We start from the raw sequence: 27,526 nt of genomic DNA on the forward strand, positions 1-27,526 counted from the left end.
TTTGTACGACTGGTAAATACATACTGACTTTTTACAGCACCGATAAATACACAACTCATCGCAACCTTGACCACCTTAGTAATGACAGTATATATACAGCCTTTTCTTAAAGCTATGTTACATGTTGTGTTGAATTTGTCTTGAAAGAAATGCCTCAAAATCTCTCTCTCGAAGGACATGACTACTTCCTCTCGCCACACAGAGTCACCCTCCCTCATGTACTCCTATTTTACACTCGTCGGTAAAGAAGTTCCCAAACACCTCTTCCATAGCGACTTATTTTTAGATATGGTTGGTTAATATCTTACGTTATGTATGTAAAGGCAGGCGATATTAGAGAAATTTACTTAACACAAACGAGGACAGTCTGGTATAATAAGCAAAATAAATAGCTTCGGAAAATGCGTTAGGGAGCGTCCTTAACCGTCAAGAATACGGGTCTGTATGCTTACGCCTCGCTCCCGGTCATCCTCTCCTGTCCTCCCATGTCATCAGTCATATAAGGTATCGTGAAGCAGGTGAATAAACTCAACCGTGTCAGAACATATACCGTTTATGGACAGAGTTTTCCCTTTGTATTATCTGTTGTTAGTTGCCGTGTGTGCGTTCGTGCTTGCATGCAGGTGTCCTCCCGGATCTACGTCCACTATATCACTGCATTACAAACACAAATACTGACGCTCTAAACGGTACTTATTAATTCCGCCTTATATGCAACGTGAGGGTTTTATTGCTGTGTGTTGTAATGACAACCCCCTGCCCGATTTGGTGCCCAGTCAACCCAACACTGACTTTTTTGGATGTATAATTAACTGTACTCTGAGCCAGCCAACAGTACTTGCCGGGTGCAGGAGGTTTGTATATTCGGATCTTAGGAAGTCTGTCCCCTCGTGCCTATACCCTATTCCTGCCTCAGCGATGATTGGTATACTATACTCTTTTTACCCTAACATGGCCCGGGTTGTTGTCCCTTTGCAGTTTATTTCACGTAGCTTAGTGGCAGTATTGGATGTTACTGTGGCTCTACATGCCTTCCACAATACATCTTCTTGAGCAGCATCGAATTGCAGTGTCAGTCTCTCGTTACAGCTTAGCACTCAAGATTGAGAGATGTCTGTTTTAGCCTGTTCGAGTAAAAACAATATAGTAGTGCGTCGGGGCTTGTCAAAATCAGTCTTCGTTGTCCTGGTCATTGTTTCAGCCCCTGTACTCTGTTCACTTTCCCTTGGCCATCACATCACCACATTACACACACTGTTCCCTCACATCACCAAACTACACCACACTGTGCCAGGTATCATACACACACACACACACACACACACACACACACACACACACACACACACACACACACACACACACACACACACACACACACACACACACACACACACACACACACACACACACACACACACAGCTGAAATGTGTAAGAAATTGTTAAGCAGTGGCATGTTCCAAGAGAAATAAGGTTATATTTGTGGCAGGGAGACGGTGAGGGGTAAGAAGGATGACCGGAACGTGGTAAGGTGAGGGGTGAGGGAGATGACACTGATGAAAAGTGAGGAGTGAGGGGAGGGTCAGGTGTGGGAAGCAGATATGTGGGGACAGGATGAGGGAGGGGAAGGCGGTGACACTGATAAGTACTGGAGTGTGAGGGGAGAATCATTGGAAGGCTAGATATGAGGGGATGGGGAGAGGGGAGTATGAGGTGTGAGAGACTGCCAGATGTGAGAGTTAGTGTCAGGAGAGGATATCCTTAGCAGGTGTGACTTCCTTTACAAGATAGGATGAGGAACAAGGATATGAGGTGGTGTAGAAACGAGTAGTTGAGGGTGGAGGAGGCGAAGGTGGAGTACGACTGGGTGGAGTGGCGAGGGTGGAGGTGGAAGGATAAAGTCTAGTTTGCCATGTGGGGATGGTGTTTGGGGTCGTGACCTGTGGTAACACTTAAAAGAAATAGAAATATACGTTATGTGATGTTAGTTTTAGTTATTCTGATTTGCTTTTTCGGAACGTTGTTCATCAGCAATTGTTGTGAAAGTAAAATAATAGCTTTTTTAAAAATTGCTGCTGTGGGATATATAAGTCAGAATCCTGTTCCACACTTACCTGTTTGTGTAGCAATCCAGAGATGGAGTTGAAACTTAAAATAATTGTTGTTTCTGTGGTTATGTTGAAGATTAATTCACACTCTGATTTAGGCAATAAATCATATATAATGTACAGGATGTTATTAGAACAACATATTTTTGACGAAAGCCTTGGCTAAAAATAAAGGCTTTTCTTCAATAGATTGTTATGGCAAACTCCTTAGTATCTCTTGTATTTAAAGTCGCGAGATAGATAGATAGAGAGAGAGAGAGAGAGAGAGAGAGAGAGAGAGAGACTACCTTCTTGCTTTTGTTTTCAGTAAAGATTAGTTTCCAATGTATCTAATACGTTTATTCCTTTTTCAGGTAAGAGTTGACTGTATTAGAAAATACACAGAAGAGGAAGAGACAAGAGAAGATGATGAGAAAGAGAAAGGTGATAAAGAGAAGAAAGGAAAGAGAAAGAAAGGGAGAGAGAAACAGTGAAAGAGAAAATGCGTATAGGTAACATTTTATTTTGTTTTAATTTTAATGTAACTTTTAAGTTTTATAGAAAATTAGACGTGTGTACTGGAGACAGGAAGGTAAGTAGATGGAGGATTAAGTGGAGGAAGGAAAGGAGGAGGAGGAGGAGGAGGAATGACTGATTAGAAGATGAAGGAAGAGAAGGAGTAGGAGGAGGAAGAAGAACCGGAGAAAGAGGAGGTGGAGGGAGAAAAGAACTGGAGAGAGAGGAGGAGGAAGGGGAGAGTAGTAAACTCAGGATATAAAATATAATTAAGCTGTAAATATGAGTTAATGGAAGTCGTGGGTTGAGTTAATCTGGAAACACACACACACACACACACACACACACACACACACACACACACACACACACACACACACACACACACACACACACACACACACACACACACACACACACACACACACACACACACACACACACACACACACACACACACACACACACACACACACACACACACACACACACACACACACACACACACACACACACACACACACACACACACACACACACACACACACACACACACACACACACACACACACACACACACACACACACACACACACACACACACACACACACACACACACACACACACACACACACACACACACACACACACACACACACACACACACACACACACACACACACACACACACACACACACACACACACACACACACACACACACACACACACACACACACACACACACACACACACACACACACACACACACACACACACACACACACACACACACACACACACGGGAAGGGAATACAACAAATAAAAGAAATATACTGTCAGCTTTCATAATAATCTTATCCAGTGGGATGGCCACCAGTCCGAGGTGGTTGTGGGGATGGACGTATGCCCTCCACTGGTAAATGGAATTCAGGTAGATATCTGTCTTGGTAAGGTCCCGTGTGGTCCATAATCACTGATGCTCTTCTCGTCGCCAGTGTTTCTGTCGGTGCTGGAGGATGAGTCGGAGGTGAAGCTGGGGACCCTTGAGTGGGTGCTAGTGGATTAGGGGCTTTGTGAAAGACAGTGTGGTGTATGTCTTGGACCCGTATTTTCGTGGGATAAGGAAGGTCCCCAACACCTTTTCCTAAGCTGTTTATTTTCTTATTATTCCTTCTGTCCTATTCTGTGTTATATAAGTCCTTCTGTTATGGTCATAGTCTGCATCAATGGGGCACAGAATGTTTACTAGCCACATCTCAAAATAAATCGTTAAGTAAGAGGTGATGGGGAGCTTCCGTAACCGACGAGAATACGAGCCTTGGTCGGCCTGTCCTGGGGCAAAGACCTGGAAAGTGTCAGTCAAAGCGAACCATTCCATTCAGGGTTAACTGCGTAAACTGAGGCTGGCCAGATCCTAAGTTACCCTGGGCGGTGAGTGAATTTCCTGTTTGGCCTATGGTCTGTTGGTTTATTTTCTTTCGCCACACTTCCCATGAATACTTACAGAACTGTGTTTTCTTGTAGTTTATTATTGTTCAATGGCCAGCTTAGGGCCTGTATTCTTGTCGGTTGTGGAAACTCCCTAACACCTTTTCCTAAGCGATTTATTTTGTTTATTCCACCTTACTTTCCTCTTCCGTGGTACATATATCCTTCCAGTATCGCCATAATTTTCATAACATACACAAGGACATTAACCAGCCATATTCAAAAATAAATCACAAAGGAAGAGGTGTTATGGAGCTTCCTTACCCGGCGAGAATACCGCACCAGCCTAGGAGATCTCTCCCTGCTGGTTTAATACGCCTCGGCTCACGACGCTGGCCATTATCTCATTCCACCCCGGCTAATTCCTTCTTCCCCCCCACCGTGTTTTTGGTGGCAGTCATTGGCGTCACATTGCCTTATCATTAAAGCAATTAGCCTGGTACGTAATTAGGGGACGGAGCACACTCACTACCCCACCTAGTGCAGTTTGCCTGGGACCAAGAGTTAAGGTTATTGTTATGCTTGTGTTAGAGGTATGTACTCTGTGTAAATCCCCACCCCAATGTAATCTATCTAGAAGCAACGTATGGCGATATTGTTTTGTTTGTGGTGGGGGGACGTACTCTGTGTTTATCTCATTACTCTTTGGAATTGCATTTTTCTACTGGTCTAAGATATTGGGTTAATTATGGAGGTCAGTGAGAGGAACGTGGACAGGGGTGCTTGATTCACTCTGGAGGGAGGAGAGTGAAAATTAATTATTCTGTTTGCAAATGATGCTGTACTTATTTCCCCCTCCTCTTCTTCTTCTTCTTCATCATCATCATCATCATCATCATCGTCATCGTTGTCGTCGTCGTCATCATCATCATCATCATCATCATCATCATCATCAGATGATGATGATGATGATGATGATGATGATGGTTGGTAAATATATGGGGGAGGATGTTTGAATGAATGAAAAGAAAATGAGGGCCAAGAACGAAGTGGAGGTACAGAACAGGAGACAGTCTGATAGAACTTTGTGTATAGTGATATAGGAGGGGAGAAGATGAGGTAGGAGATATTCTTGTAGTGTATGGTGTATAGTGGCGTAAGAGAGCAGATAGGAGACATTCTGATAGAGCATGGTGTATAGTGGTATAGGAGAGGACTGGAAGAGAGTGGAGACATTTTGATAGAGGAAGAATTACAGTGGCATAGGAGAGAATAAGAAGAGAGAGGATGCTTCTGATAGAGTGGTGTATAGTGGTATAGGAGGGAAGATGGAGTATAACTAGATGGAGGTGGATGGACATAATGCGACTGTGTTTACATGAAAAAGTAATGTCGTGAGAGGAGATGAAGCGTAACAGACTAACAGTAAGTCAGAGGGATAAGCTGGAGGGAGCGGGGGTATGTTAGACAGGGCGTTGGGTCGTGGGAAAGGTGATCTTTACTAAATAGGAACAGCGATCCCTGGAGGTACTTTTGTTGAGCCCACCCCGTACAGGATGCTGCTTCAGACAATGAATAGATAAATACAGAGATAGATATTAGACTTAAAGGTAGATGAATAGATAGATGTTTATATTTTTCTTAATCTGTGTATCTTGACATTGTACACAAGAGTTTATGTACCAGTTTTCTTTGGTATGCCTTCCTAATTAGTGTAGTCGGTGGTAGATTAGAGATTCATTGTTCTCTCAGAGTCACCAGCAATCACTTTGCTTTAAAGCAGAATGGTGTTATAAGCTATTTGTGAGCATGGAGATGGTATCTGTCCACCCGCCCACCACGATAACGTAATGAGGATTTATGATACAGATAACCTTTGTCTCTAAATACTTGATTCTGCTGGAACTTCTTAAGGGGTGGTTTCTCAAAGCATTTTTTACGACACATTTTAACATTTTTGAGTATTACAATTGTGCAAATTTGGGTTTTTAACATTGTCAATTATTTATAGAAAGTTAAGTTACTTAGTCGATGAGATTATATAAGGCGAACTAATTTTTGCTTTTGACTGTATGGTATTTGTGTGGATTTTCATGCCAGGACGTAAAATGCTCTAATTTACCTGCAAGAGATCTCACAAAAACTCACTACTGGATTATTACACCGGCATGAGGGAAGGTCAGGGCTGGGAAGAACAAGGGGGAAGAGGTCAACACTCCAGTGGTATTACGACGCCAACACACAGTTACTAGTGTGTGCCGAATCACATCATTTTTTTATACCAGAGTGTCATTTTGTTGCAGGAATAACACAGGTGTGTGTGTGTGTGTGTGTGTGTGTGTGTGTGTGTGTGTGTGTGTGAGAGAGAGAGAGAGAGAGAGAGAGAGAGAGAGAAGCACAGATAAGAATAGAGAAAGGCGTCCAGACACTTCCTACTTCTGGCAAGATGACCTGAGACAGAATAAGTTAACAGATAAACGGAACAGCATAGATAGAAGGCAGATAAGAAGCACAAATAAACGCCCTGAAAAGATAAAAGGACAGAAATGAGACTAATAGGAGTATAAAGTGACATAAAGAAGAGAGATAAAAATAGGGAGAGACAGGGCATATTGCCTTCTTTGTTTAGCCATACGTATCATGCAGTTCAGTCTTTCTCTTCTCCTCTCTTGTATTCCTCTCCCCTCTCCTACATATATACGCCTGTGCTCACGAAGCGAGTTGGGTGCTTTGTTTTGTTCGACGTTGTGTGTGTGTGTGTGTGTGTGTGTGTGTGTGTGTGTGTGTGTGTGTGTGTGTGTGTGTGTGTGTAAGATCAGGCAATACACACCAAATACACACATAACATGGAGAGAGAGAGAGAGAGAGAGAGAGAGAGAGAGAGAGAGAGAGAGAGAGAGATTTATCAACGATTTTAACCAAACCTAGTGGAGGGACTGAGGATCAGCCAAGGAGTGGAATTATTATTCTTAGAACATTAAGTCGAAGGTCAAGGCTACGAGAAAACGTTAACATTTTTCTTCTGATTTGCCGATTTAACACCAGACTTGGTGGAATGGCTGAGGGTATGACAAAAACGAGGCGATTTTATTTTGGGAACAGCAAAGGATCAAAGTCACAGGAAAAGGTAGCCAGAACCACACGATAAGGCCAAGTAGACAGGTTTAATTCAGTCTCGGGCAAACTGTATTCTTAATTTTATTTTATTATTATTATTATTATTATTATTATTAATTATTATTATTATTATTATTATTATTATTATTATATGAAGGGGGTCGGAGGGTTCAAGGCAAAACAAGGATGAAGGGATTCGATTTTTGTAACAGTCCCTCAGAGGTCACGGTCATAGAGCAAAATCAGATATTCGACCTTATTACTCACTTTTGATTCAATTTCGACTAAACTTTGTGGAATTATTAAGGGTCAGCCAAGGATTAAGATACTGGTATTCGATTTCTGGAGAACAATAGGTCAAAGGTCAGTGTCAGAGGGCAGTGTCAACGCAAGCAATTTCATATGATTTGGACCAGAGTTAGTGGAAGGGCTGAGGGTCAGGCAAGAATAAAGTAATTCGATTTTGAGAACAATCGGGTGAAGATCAAGGACCGGTATTCTCGTCAGATGAGGAGACTCCCTGACACCTCTTCCCAAACAATTTATTTTGCTTATTACACGATGCTGTCTCCGTTTGTGTTGCTTAAATAATGCTAATATCTCCATACTCTTCATAAATAACCTACAAAATTACAAACCATCCATGTCCAATAATAAATCGCTAAGGGAGAGGTGTTAGGTAGTGTCCTTAACCGACATGAATACGGGTCAGGGTCACAGGGCAAGGGTAAATCTTTGGCTCTTAGACCATTGTAAGCCTGGGTGTTGCAGTTTGTAAGCAATCCCGTATGGTCTGTGTTTTGAGCTTTATAACATTTTTCTTGACTCATTAATCTGTCCTGTAGTACGGTAACGTATGTGAATGTTAGTTTAAGTGTGGAAGACGATTTGAACTTTTCGTGTAAACCTTAGTATCTAATGGTTTACTTTGTTTACATTATTTTACCAAATCTCATGTTCTCTAACCATGACTTCCTTTCTTTTTCCCGTCATAACTTTCTTCCTTCTTCCCTCATCTTTCCTCTTTCATCACACAGCAGCTTTGACCAATTTCTTTTAGCCTCTTCCTCTTACTACACCTTCTTGTTTTTTCTGCCTGTTTCCTTCCTTCCTTCCATTCTTGTTTCGATTCCTTCCTTATTGCCCCTTCTCTCTTACATCATTTGACATTTTTCATGAACCACCTTTAACCCACCTCATTCCTCAGTATTTATATGCATTCTCTTCCTCTTCTTCCTTTTTTATTCCCTCAGTCATCCTGTCTTTCCCACACATAACTCTGCCCCCTCATTCGTCATCTCTCACACATCCTCACGCCTTCATTATGTTCAAGCAACCCTTTTGGCATCTGCGCTGAGGGGGATTTTCTCAATACTCCTCCACTCACTCCATAACTCTTTCCCGTACTACAACGCAGAAAACACGTGTGCATGATGGAAAATACTTGTGAGGGTGGTTAATATTCCCCTCAATCTTACACCATCACTCACTGGCATAGTAGAAAGCAGAGTATACACTTATATGATGAAGAAAAAATTCTATAGGATCTTGAAGTTCTGCCCTTGCTTGGGAGGTAGTTAATGTTCTCCCAGTCTTAAACCATCGTCCATTCTCATAACAGACTGCAGTATATATAAACTTGTGCTCACTGGCAAGGAAAAAATATTGAGTATATTAAAGTTTAGATTTTTTTAACAATAGGAAGAGTGCTTACAACAAGTACAGATGTAAGCAATTTTTAAAATTTTGATTTTTTTAAGCACTGTGTTCGTCTAACTTTATGCTTGTTTAGACAGCAAAGCTTTGCTTTAATAAGAAACTCAAAGTAGATTTAAACAGATGCATAGTGTTTTTCATTTGCTATTCTACCATGATCATTTTCTAAAGATGTTTTCCTTTCCGTGTGCAGAAAGAGAGGTTTGCAAGAGCAAGTACAAGATATGGATTCAGTCAGTGTACATGGGATGGTATGGTGTGGTGTGGGAGGGTGATTTTGTGCGCGATGGTGTGAGAGTGTGTGATGTGTTGTGTTGGGGTGGGATGTATTGTGTCATCAGTGAAGTCGATGGGAGTGAGGTATATGCGTCCGAAAATCGTTAGTGAGAGCCAGACACACAAAGCCTTTCCTGGAGATGCTTCCTCATTTAAATATAAGGTGTAGTAAGAGGACGATGGACTTACAGTATTAGTTAGATGGCCAGTTATATGGTGTTGTATCTCTTTTAACCATGATGTTGTCAAAGTTTTTCCGAAGAAGAACTGAGTAAAGATAAGGGGAAGGCAACAAAGGAAGCAAGGAAGGAAAGGTAATATGTGAAGGAAGGAGAGAAGAGTGGAGGGAAGGTGAATGGGGAAAGTATGAAAGAGTGAATGACATGATGATAAATGAGGCACTGATGACAAGGTGACACAAGGAATGGGTGGATGCCTCTCATTCCCGCCCCTGGCCTTTCCTACACCTTATATGGCGACTGTCAGTGGGGCGTCCAGGTAGTGTGGACATATCTTTATCACACACACACACACACACACACACACACACACACACACACACACACACACACACACACACACACACACACACACACACAATAATTTGGTTTTTAAATGCAGAAGTATGGTATAATTTTCACACGTGCGTGCTCATCATTGTTCATGAAATTTATTTTGACTTCTCAGTTGTTTTCCAAAATCACTTGGAAAGTTTCCGTGCTGACCTCCTGTCAACACAGTCATTTCTCCTCGTACCTACCAACATCTGTATATTGCTACATAGACACTTTCTCTGTACAGTATATTCAGATAACATGCCTGTGCATGCATTGTACATCCTTACATATGCATCGTCAACCAGCCAAAATTCCACTTATTTTACTGGGCGTGATGTCACTGATTGCACTGCGCAGTTGACCCATGTGTGGTGTGGTGCGGTGAGGATCTGTCCCTTCTCCCCTTTGGGGCTAAGATGCGATTGACTGTGTTTGAATGGATGAGTAAATGGGGAGTGTGTCGTCCTGTCTCGGCTACCTCCCTCTCCATGGGGGAAGCAGCCTAGGTATATAGATAGATAGATAGTGTATACTGTGAATATTGTTTCCTTATCTGTGCATATCTGTCTGCATTTCCTTTCCCATAATTCTATACATAAGCATCCTGGATTCACATCTTACTCAGCATATTTGAGACTCATTTTTTTTTTTTCCCGGATCCTCATAGGGATTTGCCCAGAAACGCCATGATCACTGAATTACTGAGGGATCTTTTAAAATTAATCCTTTGCAGCCTCATAGATCCTCCAGGACAGTTACAAGGGCCTTCCTAGCACCCCCTAAGGTTACCCATTGAGGCAGCATCGTATAGAGTCCTGAGTAAAAAGAATAATAATGAAATTGATAGATAGATAAAAAGTATACAGATTATATTTCTGGGTCGTACGTCAAGCAGCCCAGTGCCCGGCACTACACACACCAGCTCATTTTGTAAAGTACAGTAATTTTGGCCGATCCCTCGAAGGGGCCAGGCACCCTTGCTTAGGGTCCTTGTAGTATTTTTTTTTTTTTTTATACCGAGTTTATTTAGATGTCTTCATAAAACCCTGAGAGTCCGGCAGCAAACAGCCTAATTGTTTTAGGTATTGACGTACCTGTGTGTACAAGTCCTTTGCTTTTTGGTACATCCTTCCCTCACATTTCCTCCAACATCAGTCTTTTCCTCATGCCTTATACTGCTATTATCTCGTCTCCACCAACTTATCTATACTTACACATGCTCACCATCTACCAACATATCTCCTTTTACACATTGTAACCCCGTCATTTGCTCCAACCTTGCTTGTCTTGCGATGGTTATAATTTCTCATTTCTCAATCAACAACCCTCTCCCACATTCCCCACTACATCTATCTCAGCCTACACCTTCCTTACCGGTACCTCTCTAACTACACCCCCTCTAAGCCCACACCTCTCATACCTTCCTAACTTCACTCGTCCCAACCTACACATTTCTTACCTCCCTAACTTCACCTCTCCCAACCTGCACCTTCCGTATCTTCCTAACTACACCCCTCTCAAGCTACCCCGGACTACCTTCCTACCCATACCTCTCCCACACCCTACAACACAAACCTACACCTCTTCTCTCCCACCTTTCCCCACGTCCACACTCCCCCACAACAGGGCCAGCCAGCCAGCCAGCCTATCTCACCCGCGATACACCTAACATCGTTGCGTGACTATGCATCACACACGTATTGACGCTGATGACGTGGAGGTGTTAATGAGCGAGGGGGAAACATGAAGGAGGACAGTTTGGGGGAGGGTGGAAGGTGAGGGATAGATATAATGAGTTGTCATAGAGAGGCTGGGAGGCGTTTTTATCGTTGCCGCCTTGGATCATCTCTGGGGTTGGTAGTTGGGAAGTAGAAGGATGGAGAGATAAATACATTCCTTCTGCTCGCTGGCTCGCTCACCCTCAGACATTCACTACCAATTTGGAAGTCATTAGTTGTCTTTTGCACGTGAGCTCATTAAAGAGCGAATCGTCGTCTCAAGAGTCCGTTCTGTCATCATCGTCTCTCTGAGTTCCTTCAGCTCCACGCCTTCCTCCCGCCATTCCGTTTCTGCATCATTCGTTTATTCGGCCTGTAGGGCCGTCCCGTGCAGTGAAACTATGTCCCCTTGCAGTAAACAGCGCCTCGCCAATGTGAAGCTCGGGGAAAAGTGTGGAGGTTTGGATCCTGGATGGACATCGCATTTACTTCTCTCCATCCAGTTAACTGGGGCTTCATAGTAGGCTCCACATCACCCCGTTATTTGGTTATAAGGTAACCACCCAGCGTTGTTAATGGTTTCTTGTGTTACAGGACACCATTAGGCTTGTCACACAATGTAGAGAAAGAAGAGTAATTAAAAGTGACCGGAGGGATGGGAGAAAGGAAGAGAGGAGGGCAGACACAGAAACGGATGATAAAGGTAATGGAAAAAGTGTACAGCACTACATTATGTGAGATGATGATGGTCGCCACCACCTACCGCCAAGAAACCGAAGTTGTGGGGTGAATGGGGAGAGTTCTACAAAAAACGCAAGGAAAACGAAAGAGAAGAGCTAGCTAAAAAAAATAAAATAAAGTGAGAGTAAGAACTGAGAAAGGCGTAAAGTCAGACCGACCGACCTTAAGAGATAATCAGTGACCACCAAAGACCCCGTCCACAAACCGATGCCTTGATGGGTGTGTGACAAGGAAGGCGAGGTGTTCGGGTAGGAAGGGAAGGAGGGGGAGAGGGCAGGCTGAGAAAGGTTTTTTTTTTTTTTTTTTTTTTTTTTTTTCCCCCACATGTCTATTTTTAGTAGATTCCTTTCTTCCCCATTTATTTTTCTTCCCAGCTCATCGCATGTCTCCTTTTCTTTAACGGTGGATAGTTTTTCTCACGACTCTTGTGAATCCTTTAGTTGTTTTTCAGGTAATATTTTTCTTTTTCTTTTTTTTTCGTGTGCCTGTTCTCTGTTCATTTTCTCCGTTTTCCAGTTCATCTGTTTTGTACATTCGTGCCATGTGTCGTCTTTGCCTTTTCACTTTTCTACCTGTATTTTAGATCATCTTAACTGCTGTTGATCTTTGAAAACTTATCCTTCTTTGTACATTTTTAAATCATCGTGTTACCATTTGTCTTTCTTTTTCACTGCACTTTAAAGGCTCGAAGAGTGTTGATAGTGGTACTCAGTAAAATTATTTCTAACTTATTATAGTGCAGTTCATATGTTTTGTATGATAATTTCACCATAAGGTATATTATGTCAGTAAAATAATTACCATATTTTTCTGTTTAGCAAGCAATAAAGTTATTAGTAGGAAGTTGAACAAGAAAAGTTATTTCATGCTGAAGAAATGATACAGTTTCCTTTAAACGAAAGCCTCAGTGTCAAACTCTCCTCATACCATAATCCCCTCATGTTCCTCCTTATGTTTGTACCCATGAATTTGTTTATATTATAGTTCCAGGGAAACATCCTCCACCACAGGTACATACCCCGGAACTCAGGGCTTTACGTGACCGCTCCTTCCTTTCTTATCCTTAGTTTTTAGACCTATCTCATACTTAGGGAAATTCAATCAAGCATCCTTATTTCCCAGCATCGATGATAATAATTCATTGGAAATATCAACAAACGCTAATACAGCTTCCCCAAACCGACATTGACTAGAGGGAAGTTTCAAGCAAGTGCCAGCCATCCGTGATTGTGTCATTTAGGGAATCCTCTAAGCCCACAAATTTTGGTATACTCTAATTTTTCCAACACCCACAGCTTAAAGCATCCTCTTCCTTCTCCCACAGTAATCCAGGCGCGGCGCTGTCTGATAAGTAAATGACCTATTGGCGTTGACACTTCAGCCTTGTGAAATGATCAGGTGGGCGGATTTACGTGAGTGACCGCGGACCTGTTACCTCCGGGACCCATTTACCTTCGCCATTTACAACACCTTACATCGCTAAGGACGCCCTGGTGTTTTACTGCGTCTCACTGATCTGTCGAGCCACCCTGTCCCCCCCAGCCCCCACCCTCCGTATCACCTCCAGTGCCCCCCAGTGACGTCTTTTAACCGACTTCTTACAGTTGGTCCAAGTCTCTGTCTGTGATCTGCCTCACCTACGTCCTGAGGCACCTTCAGGCTGTATGAAAGAACAGTTAATGATGAATTAACCGTATGACAGTTCAAAACATTCTCGGCAACATTCGTGCCTTGAACCCGATTTTTCACACCTCACGTCCACCACTATATTCACTCGACTAAGGATAATTCTGTGGCTTTTTTTTTTTTTTTTTTTTTGGGGGGGGGGGCATAGGCTTTACAGCCTGCTCCCGAGGCCCAGTAGTCCTCCTACATGTCATACACCTTTGCATGTCACCACTTCGGCGCTAACATCCACCGTCTATATTCAATATATGCTTGGGCTGTCTCATACAAGACTGGTGTATAGGTGTCAGCGCGGGTGTTTTTACGACATGTCAGTCGGTCCTCTGGTAGATCAGTAAAGACTGCCTGAACGAAACTGAAGAGCATAAACGGTTACCGGCCCCAGCCAGGCTTTAAACCTGCGTCCACTGGGATAGTAGACTACCTCTACCAGCTCTGCCACCGCCTCCCCCAGGTTTGCTGATACTGGTTGAAGACACGCAGTTTTTTTTTTTTTTTTTTTTTTTTTTTTTTTTTTATGTTAGTACTAAAGTGGTGACATAAATGTTAGAGGCGGCACGCAGCAAGTCATTCTGATCTGGAACACGTACAGACATGGGCAAAAATTCTCCGTCACTTCTCTTCCGGCAGTGGCAAACGGAAGGTGTTACGTGAACCATTCTTACGTGATAGCAGTAGGAAGCACACAGCAGTAGAGTATGGGAAGGGAGGATACTCCCTTTCGTTTGGGGAAAACTGGCAAATAAGGAAGGCAGGACACAATGCTGGCAAAGGATTGTCAATGAAATTTTGCTCATAACTGTGCGAGGAGTTCCCTTACCACCGACTCGTACTGTTATTTTTTAGTGTTTGGGAGGTGCGATTGATAGAGTAGACTTGGTTCATAAAAATTTGTACAGCGTGTTTAATGTCGTAGTGTTTTTGGAGGGGAGAAACGAGACATTTTTGTCCTCACAATCAGACCATTAGCACAGTTTGGAGGCCTGTTTTTGAGTTAGCTGTCACCTTCCATCTCCCTCCTCTGAAAGGCGGAACGAATGTTGTGTTAGCGTGTGAAAGTCCGTATATTTTGACGGGAATAGACTCTTTATAGCCTCTGTGTGTGTGTATGTGTGTGTGTGTGTGTGTGTGTGTGTGTGTGTGTGTGTGTGTGTGTGTGTGTGTGTGTGTGTGTGCTCGCTTGCAGAAGAAACCAGTTACTGTCTCTGATAACCAGTGTGTGCCTTTATTTATTACTGCCTATATTTCTGGCTTTACTTATCTCTGCCTGCCGGTCTATATAGTGTTTCCATGCGCGCGGGTTTGCCCTGACACTGCAACCCACCATCCCCCTTTCGAGGAAGCGTAGTGAGTTAATCATTTGTGCGTCTGGGTAGATTCTCCATCTGGATTCAGTCTGGTTTTACGTCCAGACAGGTTGTCCTCCTGGACACATCTCCGACATTACTGGAAGGCGACCCACTGTACTCCCCGATATCTGTAATAAAGCAGTTATTATCGCCTAGATAAACCACCCGTCGGCTCTTCAGTAAATACTGTAGATCAATATTGTTCTTCGTACACCATCGAAAATCAAGAAATATTAATCCTAAAGAACATCATCTATTACATCCCTCGGTCATACACCATCGAAAATCAAGAAATACTAATCCTAAAGAACATCACGAAAGGTTAGTTAGAAAGGTTCGAGCACACGGTATAGACGGCGATATCTTAAAATGGATAGAATCCTGGCTGAAAGGACGAAAGCAGAGAGTATTAATAAATGGAACTAAGTCGGACTGGGGATTAGTAACTAGCGGTGTACCACAGGGTTCAGTACTCGGTCCCTTATTATTTATCATATATATAAATGATCTAGACTTAGGAGTCAATAGCAGCATCAGCAAATTTGCCGACGATACAAAAATAGGGCGTATCATTAACTCTACTGACGATTGCCATAACTTACAAAAAGACCTCGATACATTGTCCAAATGGTCTAAAACTTGGCAAATGGAATTTAACGTTGAAAAATGTAAAGTACTTAACGTAGGCAAGACCATTGGAGATACTAAATACAGCTTAGATAACAAAGAAATTAGCAAATCGGAATGCGAAAGAGATCTAGGAGTTATGATTAGTAACGACCTTAAACCAAGGCAACAGTGCATTAATGCGAGAAATAAAGCAAATAGGGTCCTAGGATTTATTTCGAGAAGCGTGAGCAGTAGATCATCTAAAGTAATACTAAAACTTTATCTAGCATTAGTAAGGCCACATTTAGACTACACAGTACAATTCTGGTGTCCTTACTATAGAATGGATATTAATTCGTTAGAAAATGTACAGAGGAGAATGACTAAAATGATACATGACGTCCGGAACCTGTCATATGAAGACAGACTGAAAAGACTAAGTCTGCATTCGCTAGAGAGGCGTAGAGTAAGGGGAGACTTAATTGAGGTGTTTAAGTGGATGAATGGTATAAATAAGGGAGATATTAGCAAGGTACTTAAAGTGAGCATACAGGATAGAACTAGAAATAATGGTTTCAAACTAGAAAAATTCCGTTTCAATAAGGAAATCGGTAGAAATTGGTTTGGTAATAGAGTAGTAGACGAATGGAATAAGCTACCTAGTAAAGTAGTTGCTGCCTCTTCCATTGAGAGTTTCAAGCATAGGCTAGATAAGCATATGACAAATAAGGGGTGGATATAGAATAAAGAAAATCTTATAACCAATACTAATTCAAAAAAATTTTCTTTTCAGGTTACACTATGATAGTCTCTATTCTCCTTTCACACTTTCCTGTAAAATGTCCACGCCAGTTTTTCTATACGGCGTGGTGTTCTTTCTGACTTTTTCCTGCCGGCTTCGGCTGGAGGGTTTGGAGGGCGGGGGAGAGCCTTCTTCTTTGCTATCCTTATCTCATTCTAGTAGTTCAGTTACTCTTCTAGGAGCTGCCTAGCATGGGCCAACCGGCCTACCGCAGTTATCCTCTCTTCTTATGTTCTTATGATTCCAACCCAAGCACTCGACCTCTGCACACCATTCCAGACTGATTGAATTCAGATTATTTGGGTAAGAGACAACTCCACCTAATGACCATGACGTATCCTTGTAAACAAATTCGTAAACTCAGATATAGAAGACAACAGTAAGAATTGCCAGACCATCCTCCTTTCAGGAAGACAAGGTAGTCTACCGTTACCAAAGTTCCATATTCAAGATACTGTTCATTTGTGTCACACAGGACTCCTTCCTTTCTCCATCACTGTTCAGGTTTTTTCATTACGACCTGCCAATTCCCCCTCTTTCAGTAACAGAGTATTGTCTTGTGCTGATAAGCTTGACAGTAACTTCAAAAACACTTCAACTGAGTAAGCAGCAGGCCAGCTCCAGCAGTACCTATCCTATGTAGAACACAGGCTTAGACAAACCAAAATGACTGTCTCACAGACCACATCAGCTATCACTCTTATTACTCCGGATGGTCATGAATCTCAAATATAGCCTAAAGTCTCCCTCCCTAACTAATCAAGTCCACTGGAAAGATATTCCAGAATTCTAAGACATGTTGGGTAGACACGGCCTGTTCCCCTAGTACAAGCAACATTAATGTAAAAGCACCTCCAAAGTAAATGCCCTGAAAACACTCACAGGCGCTGCCTTTAGACAACGGAAGGAATCTTTGAAGTCTTCAGACGATTTATAAGAATGACGGTGAATTCCTTAAGCTTAAGCTGAGCACCTTTCTATGCCGCTATAAGTTTGGAAAAGCTTAAGAAAACAACAAAGGCCTAAGAATAACAAGATCCATAAAGACTACAAATACAGATCATATGCATCATGAAACAAAATTACTTAAAGTCAAGGATCACGTGAATGTGAAAAACAGTTCGTTGCTATAGTTCAATATTCATCATCTCCATATTGCAGCCTCTCAGCACCATACTGTTACACAAAAGGCATCAGTAAGATTTCTTCTCTGTTTTATTACACTTCATAAACGCATACACAAACACAGAGCCACCATGCATGCTGAACCTCTAGTCAAACAGCATCCTTTATGATCCATCACTAGACATCGACTCCTCAAAAGTTATGCTTCCCAGAGAGACACGAGTACACCCAACCAGACAGCGATGTGGTCACTACCCTTTCCTGCTTCAGCACAAACACAGACAGTCCCTTGTGCCCACACTACAGTGCAGCCCCATTCCCATACAGCGCATTTGCTCACTTCATGTACCTTACTGTCAGAACACAAACAATCCTTCAACATAACCTTAACAAAGACCTCTGGGAGCGCCCTTCTGAAATGGCCAGTTTCTTGTGGTCTACTGGAGTTACATTCATATAATCCTAGAGTACAATAACAAGTCTGTATTATTTGGTTTGTCCTGCAGTCTGTATCTTTCATTCTGTGCCATTACTTCTCTTTTTGTATGTCTCAGTTTCCGTATATTGTTTTCTTTAAGGTATTTTCCCAGGTACGTCGACCGCCTTTATTTTCCACTCAGCCCCTCACGCCGCTATGTGTCCACACTCCACCAGGTTAATATTAATAACTCACTCCCGACCCCCCCCCCCTCTCTCTCTCTCTCTCTCAACCAGCCAGCCGTGAAATTTAGACAACTTTCCGGTTTGAAACGTCTCTCATGACTAAGACGAGGGTGGTGGTAAGTGGCAGCCCAGGGGGAGGTGGTGGCCTTGTGATGGGAGAGGAAACTGATAATATTATTGTTATAAGATTGAATCGCACCTACTGCAGGGGAAAAAGTCGAATATATGAATTTTAATTCGAATGCCATAGATTCTCCATTCCTTCCACGGACACGTCTAATGAAAACTTGTTGATCATATTACGCCATTCACGAAAGAGATATTCGTATTTCACAGTACAAAAAGTGGGCATCAGTGCTTAAGAGTTGAAGTATGAGGTGTGTGGCCCAGTTGGTAGTATAGGGATGGATTTCAGGCCGTAGTAGCATACATTACTTATGTCCAGTGTTACATTTTGTGTGTGTGTGTGTGTGTGTGTGTGTGTGTGTGTGTGTGTGTGTGTGTGTGTTTGCAAGCGTGAGCTGGCTTGAGTGCTGGATATATAAACTCAGTTGAAACTTGAAGACGTTAAGTGGCTAAATACCGAAAAGAAAATGTGGCAACTCTTGGTTATAGCAAAGAGTTTCTTTCGTCAACACTCTGGGCCTCTTCACTCCTTGACACAAGCTCCACTGCACCACAAGTATTATTATGTTCCATTGTTACCTACGCACTGCAAATTCCCACAAAATAACTTAACAGATTTGAACGTCAGAGTTATGCGTTAGTGTAAATATATAGAGAGGACATTTTGCCTCGAATCATCATCGGTTGGTGCCGGGGAGTGTCCTGGTGTGTTAACTGATGCTGGTTGCTTCATTGCCATGTCTGCCAAAAGCTATGTATGTCTGTTATTTTATGCCATATCGTATTTTGCATCTTCCAGACTGCATTAACACAACTTATTCGTCCAAACTCATCATCTTTTCCAGGTCACGAAGATTCACCTATAGTCATTAATTCCACTCCATCTCAAACTCAGATGTTTGCACTATTAATTTATCCATTTTCATAATTCTTTTTCTGCCATCAGTCCTCCTCTATCCCATCCAGTTCGTTACTTTTAAACGATTTAACCCCAAGCACTGCGATGCTTCAGTGAAGGCTAGATATTTTATTCTTTCCAACTACATACGATTTTATTCATCCCCGACAAACCTTCCGTAACCAGAGGGTTAGAAAAAGTCTCTGTAACCCATTTACTGGGATGTTGAAATTGATTTGTTTTCATTATGGATAAGCTTTGAAGATTTTAGTGATCATAGCGAAACCCTGCGAAGTCAAAAGGTTAATAATATTAGTGTATTATATGTGTTTTAAGTGGTCCATTCACCACGGAGTTCTACCTTTGATATTTCTAATCCTACATTGATCAGTTTTTTTGAGAGCCTGTGTTGCGTGTTTATAGAGCTGAGGCTGAGACAGGAGGCTCTTACTCTGCGCACCACACCCACCAGGTTACACTGGGCCGTATTCTTGATGGATAAGGAAGCTCCCTAACATCTCTTCCTTTGCGATTTATTTTTGTATACCACTGGCTAATATCGTTTGTACGTTATTTATGCAGAGTATTGTGGTATGAGAAGATTGTAAGCAACACAGAAGTAGGCGAAAAGAGGTAATAAGCAAAATTAATCACCTGGGAAGGGTGCTAGGGAGCTTCTTAACCGGCAAGCATATGGGCCTGGGAAACTCATTCGCCCACACAAAACATTAAAATCTCAACAAATATGAGTTGTTTATAAGTGGAAGTGGTTTATAAGTAGATTTGGATAAAAAGGGAAATACAGGAAGTGGCTTAAGTTCTGTATTTATCTGGTAGTCTAGTACATTAGTGTAGTGGAGAAATTTGGTGAGCAGGAAAATGCAAGAAATAATGTAAGTTCTGTGTCATTCAAATGGGCCAGACCATATATATATATATATATATATATATATATATATATATATATATATATATATATATATATATATATATACTGTATATACGAATGGATAAATTGAGTGAGAATGGAAAATGAGATAGAGATTAAGTTCTGTGTATCTTTAATGGTACATTTCATAAGTACAAATTAATTACCCGGGTGGGAAGGAAAACACAAGAAACAGCTTTAGTTTTGATATATAACTGATGGTCCAGTTTAAAAGTGCTACACAAGTGGGTAAGTTGGGCGAGGGAAAAAAATGAGACAAGGCTTATGTACAGTATTTTTATAGCGGTACAGTTCATAGCGGTACGGTAGATGGTGGCGACCATCATCCATTCATTTGATGTAGTGCTCAAAGTGGTAGGTGGTGGCGACCATCATCCACTCACTTGATGTAATGCAGCCTACTTCTTCCTGGGCCTTTATCGTTCTTTTTCTGTGCCTGCCCTCCTCTCTTCCTATTTCTCCCATCTTTCCTGTCACTTCCTATTGCTTTTCATTCTTTTACAGGTGGCTTTACATTGAGTGACAAGCCAAATGGTTTCCTGTAAGCCAAGAAACCATTTACAACGCTGGGTGGTAACCATATAACCAACCCATTCGTGCTTCCTACGTGTCAACAAGTGGGTTGGTGGAGGGTTAGTGTCCCTCTCCGTAAAACAAATAACTCAAAGTCAAATGGCCACCCTTTATGGGATAATGGCGTCTGGCAGTAGATAGATAGACAGTTCAAAGTATAAATGAGTAAAATGGGTGAGAAGGAAAACACATAACATAACTTAAATTCCGCAGTTCTCTAATATTCTGTGGTGGGAAGAACCAGACCCAGAAGTGACTTAACATTAAGACAAAAAATCAAGGGTATTCACGTTACTCATGTCGTACTGTTCTGTCTTGGACGCCTAAGTGCTATCTTGGACGCCTCAAGCTCTGTCTTGGACGCCTTAAGTTCTGTCTTGGGCACCTTAAGTTCTGTCTTTGATGCCTTAAGTTCTGTCATGGGTGCCTTAAGTTCTATCTTGGTCCACTTAAGTTCTATCATGGTCGCCCTTAGTTCTGTCTTGGACCCCTTAAGTTTTTTTCATGTGATTTCCCTCCAACGTATTTCATTCAGATGTCAACATGGCCCACTCTTGCTTCATATCCTTTTACATTTTACAGTCAGATTGTACCAGAAGAATATTTCCCTTTCTTAGCAGTTGTAGTTGTAGGCTAATCATAAATATTTTCACGAAGAGGAAAGAATTCTTAGAAATCTCTCTCTCTCTCTCTCTCTCTCTCTCTCTCTCTCTCTCTCACACACACACACACACACACACACACACACACACACACACACACACACACACACACACGAAATTAATTACCTTTGGAGATACTTCATTTAACGTGTTTGAATTAGTCTTCATTAACCCCTTCAGTACAGTGTTTTATATTCGATCTACCACATCATTCTTTTTCCAGCCATAAGAGAAGACTTTTTCCAATATTTACACCAACACTAAGATGTCTTATTAACAGCCAGGGATCACACAGCAGCCATATGGTACGCCACACCTCTCTTTGCTGAACCTGTTACTCTTTTCTCGTAGATTTTTCTGCTTTTACGTTTGGTTCAAAATATAACCCACGCTCGCCGGACGAGAGCGGGTGTTATGTTTGAGCAGTGTGTATGTATCTGCCTGTGTGTGTGTGTGTGTGTGTCATACGCACGACACCTAACATTAGCCCTTCTGGAGCCTTGGACCAGTAAGTCATTCATTACTGTCCCCATTATGTATACCGTACTGATAAGCAACACTTACTCTTTATCCCCTGTGGCACCTTAGACCAGTACACCATCCATTATTTTCCCCATTATATGTGCATAATGAATAGTATCTTCATTATTATTCACAGAGGGCTTACCTTTCTACCCGTCTGGCACCTTAGACCAATAGACCATCCGTCATTATATATATATATATATATATATATATATATATATATATATATATATATATATATATATATATATATATATATATACTGTATATATATATTTTATGTGCTCGACTCTGGACATAGGCTTCACAGCCTGCTCCCAAGGCCCAGTAGTCCTCCTACACATCATACACCTCTACATGTCACCACTTCGGCGCTAACACCCACCGTCCATATTGAATACATGCTAGGGCTGTCTCATGCAGGACTGGTGTATTGGCATTAGCGGGGGTATTTTTACGACATGTCGGCGGGTCTTCTGGTAGATCGGTAAAGTCTGCTTTACATGAAATTCAAATCCTTAAACTGTTCCCTGCCCCAGCGGGGATTTGAACCTGGGTACAGTAGGACCGCAGGCCACCTCTCTTCCGATCGAGCCACCTGTGCATAATGATTTGCTCCTTCTTGGTTCCTCTCACGCCATGCTGATTTTGATGTCTTTTTTCTCCATAATTTTTCTCGTTCATCATTATCGGAGTTGCTAAGGAAAACATACAGTACCTCATCTTCTTTGCAGTTTTGACATTATATCAAAAATTCTGCAAATCTGTTGCAAACTGCCTCAGCATCGTAGTGTTAGATTTTAATGGTGGGCCAGATAGTGATCCAGCCTCTGATTATTCTCACTCCTTGATTATTTCAGATTATCATACCAACCGACGTAAATTCTGTGTTCTAATGATATAATCCGTATATTCGTTTGGCTTGGCATCGTGGGCTTATTCATGAGAGAAAGAAGTACACCAGTATTTTATAAAGAATAACATATCAGCTCACAGGATCTTATCTGGTTCTTGTTTTCGTCCCCGAAAGACCCAGTTTTTGTGAGGTCAGGTGATCCTCTAATAGTTTTTGCCAGTTATAATCTTTTACCAGGCACTTTATCACAGGGTTCAATCCCGAATGGCCACGCAAAGCAGAAGACTGCCTAAAAGTTGGCATTTTTGGTACCGTACAGTGGCTACTTAACCCTGTGAAAACTGACGCGACTTTGAAGCGTAATATCATGGTCATCCGATGGTCAGAGTACATTAGCTGAGAATTCTGTCACTGTGAAAGGATTAGTGGCATATATATATATATATATATATATATATATATATATATATATATATATATATATATATATATATATATATCTCATATAGGACCAGAGACCAAAGCTATGCCTGATAGGGGTGTCATACAATAGGCAGAGCAAATTATCCACTTACATACGCTGTATCGTTGGCAGTTCACATTCTCCTTTTCATTGCTGAGTGACATGATTGACACAGATTAACACAGTTCGAGGATTCTTGTTCCTAGTCTCTTTTTCGGTTATCATCCGCTTGTTCTCTCAGTATGATATCGTGCGATTATACACAGTGAGCAAGGTCAGTCGAGATAGGTAATGGGGATGAACAAGGTAACCCAGGCTAACTGGTATCATTATATACAAAGAGCATGGTGAAACAAGGCCATATGTTATGGAGACCAATGGAGGTAGCTTAAGTCAGACTTGTTATATGCAAAAAGCAAGTTCAAATGAGGTCAGAAATTATGAGTAGCTGAAATTAGCATTATTAAGCACAGCAATAAGGCGTGTAAAATCACCAACACAAAACACCTTCAGTTTATGACATTCATATAAGCCTCGATACCGAAACATTTTTTTTCTCTGCACACTCCCATCTTCACCCGATGTTGCTTGCACATTAAGTTGGTGAAAGAGTGGATAGAGAAAGACCAAAAACGAGGTGGAAGGATCGTGAAAGTGTACTGTACAAGAGGGAAGGGCGGCTTGAGAGATCAGGAAATGAGTAGTGTCAACTTTGATACTATAAAAATTATATGTCCCTCCTACTTCAAGTGAACTCTGGGATTGAACATCTGACAATAGTACACAAGTTTATAGGGATTTTAGTCTCGATTCTGGGATTAAGCATCAAACAAAATTAAAAACGACATAGTTCAAGTTGCCCAGTTTCTGAAAAGACATAACTGGAAAACGAAAAAATGGTCATTATTTATTTCTTTTTCTGTGGATTGCTTGTTTCGCATTTAATTCTGGCTCTCCCAAGGTGATATTGTTTGGATCAGCAAAACCCCGCAACAGCAAGAGTCCTAATACCGTACCTTCACTGCGATAACATGGTGAAGACAACGAAGACTAAAAACAAGAGCATGTTGGTGATTAGGTGGAAGGTAGAGGAAAGCATAGAGAGGGAGGCAGGAAGACAAACAGAAATGTGAATGAACCCTTAGGTTGGCCTGAGGGAGGCGTTTTTGTGCTGCTTTCTTCCATGTCTCTCACTCTTATCACCTGAGTGTGAACCTCAACCCACAATTATGTGATTTACTGGTGATTCGTGACTCGGTTGGCTGATTCGATGACGTATGTCGCCCTCCGGATCTCACCTCCTTAACACCGTCATTATTTAGCCCAAGTATGCCCATTATTCCTGACTTAACATAACCCCGACACGCCACCACACCCGGCCAAACTCTGGCAAGAATCAGCAGTCAGCAAAGATGGGGCCTTCATTGTTTCACGTGCTAGTAACGTCATATAAATTTCTTTGGACGAGCGCCACACACACCCAGTCCAGCCCTCCACACACGCGAGGTATGAGGGAGGATGATGTATTGTGGGAGAAGGATTGTTGTTGCCTAGGCCATTGTGTACCGATGCTCAACACGCCTTATCTGGTCCTTCACACAGACGAGGGTTGAATGAGGGAATCAAGTCCCAAAGGTCAATCTGTACCAACGCTGGACACACGTAGTTCGGTCCTCCACACACACACACACACACACACACACACACACACACACACACACACACACACACACACACACACACACACACACACACACACACACACACACACACACACACACACACACACACACACACACACACACACACACACACACACACACACACACACACACACACACACACACACACACACACACACACACACACACACACACACACACACACACACACACACACACACACACACACACACACACACACACACACACACACACACACACACACACACACACACACACACACACACACACACACACACACACACACACACACACACACACACACACACACACACACACACACACACACACACACACACACACACACACACACACACACACACACACACACACCTCATGTACCTGTGTATGTTACGTCAGCAAACAGTGGTGAGGGAGGGGGTATTGTTTCACACGGTCAGGCCAGCACCACTGCCATCCAGGTTAACAGCGAGACTCAGGACAGAGAAAAGGAGTCTGTGTTTTTTTTCACCAGAATAATTTTGCATTTTTAAGATTAATGGGTAAATGTTATCGTGTCCTCATCAACGATTTAATTAACGTCAAGAAAAGGATCATTCATTAATCACCATACCCTTTTTATACTAGCTTGGCCCAGATTTTTATCCTTTTGCTGTTTTTTCACGTAACTCATTGCCAGAAAAAGACGTTGGTACGATCTAACATCCTTGCCTTTACTCCTCTTCGTGACTGGTACCGTATTTTATTGGCAGTCATTTCTTGCAACTCAGCCTTCAAGATGGAGAGATGGAAAATTTTGATCAAATTAAAGCATTATAGTGACGTCGTGAATTTTAGACGATTCTGGAATGTATGATTTTCCCCTTAAATATTGACTCGTTGGGTGATGGGGGAAGGGTTTCCAAAAGCTGAATTAAATCATAACATTAGCCAAATATATTACTTAGTTGCTACCGTACTGGAAGGATAGACTTCTATCTATCTATCTATTGCCAGACGCCTCAATTCCGTTTGGGGTGGCCACAAACAAATCGCCTCCAAGTCGCCCTGTCCCCCGCCATTTCACTGCCCTGCTCCCAACTCACACCCCCCTCTCTCATATACCTCTCCACGTAGTTCGGTCCTCCACACACACACACACACACACACACACACACACACACACACACACACACACACACACACACACACACACACACACACACACACACACACTTAATACATTAAATTTAAGAAGATCTGGTTATTCTCAACGCAAATATATTCTATTTTATTTTAGTACTGCAAAAGGCGAAAGTCTAATATAGAAGGGAACACAGCATTTAGTGAACAGGAAGGAAAAAAAGGACTAGGCAAACATAAGAGTTGGATGAGTGAGTGTGTGTGTGTGTGTGTGTGTTAGTTCTGAGGAGCAAACACAACTGATTAAACTCTTGGTCGGGTTTAGTCCAGTGGCTACAAGCCCGCCTCAAGCAGACAAGTCCCAGCATCACCACCACCAGTAGCGGCTACCAGGACACCCACCCACCCCAACTACTACATCGGTAACAAATAAGCAACCACTGATAATGACACAAGCAATCATTTTGACGTGTATTATCCCTCACTTCCTCAAAGAACACAGCCATGCACTGTTGAATTTAGGAAGCTGCTACACAAACTCCACATCACACCATACCACGCCACCCACACCACACCACACCTCACAGGTTACCACAGCATCCTTATGCTAAAACCCTCTCACCATTTGAAACCTCCCTCATTTACTTCCATTTTCCACCTCTTTTATCACTTGATATTAACTGGCGGGAGACTTAACTGATCTCGTAAAGATGTTAATCGCCTCAGATCGTAATCGTAATCTATGCTGGGGCAGCCCTAATTGTCCCACCTCGTAAGTACTCGTTACGCCCTCACGCCCTCAGTTAGGCCTTTTCACTACTGGAAGGCGCTGCTGACTCGGGTAATGAGGCCGCATTGAGGCCTGGCTGACTCGTGGTTGGGTGTAGCACATTACGTATGGCCTAGTGGGTGGGTGGATCATTGGTTAATTAATACCATTATTCCAATCTTATTAACACCCCTAATAATCTCCCCTCTACTCTCAGACCTTGCCCGCCCACCATGCCTCTCTCCTTCCCTTTCCCCGTCTCCATTCCTGTCATAATCTCTCTCTCTCTCTCTCTCTCTCTCTCTCTCTCTCTCTCTCTCTCTCTCTCTCTCTCTCTCTCTCTCCATTCCTGCCCCAGTTTCCTCCCACCTTTCCTATTTCGCTTTTTCCAAACCTCCCTCCCACACTTTCCTTCCCTCAGTTCCTCTTAGCTTTCCATACTTTCCTCCCTCCTTCCCTTCTCCCTTCCCCACCCCACCATTCCTG

This window comes from Coenobita brevimanus, chromosome 93 (assembly GCF_032717465.1).
Source record: "Coenobita brevimanus isolate Jiangsu-jjx chromosome 93, ASM3271746v2, whole genome shotgun sequence".
Classification (NCBI taxonomy): Eukaryota; Metazoa; Arthropoda; class Malacostraca; order Decapoda; family Coenobitidae; genus Coenobita; species Coenobita brevimanus.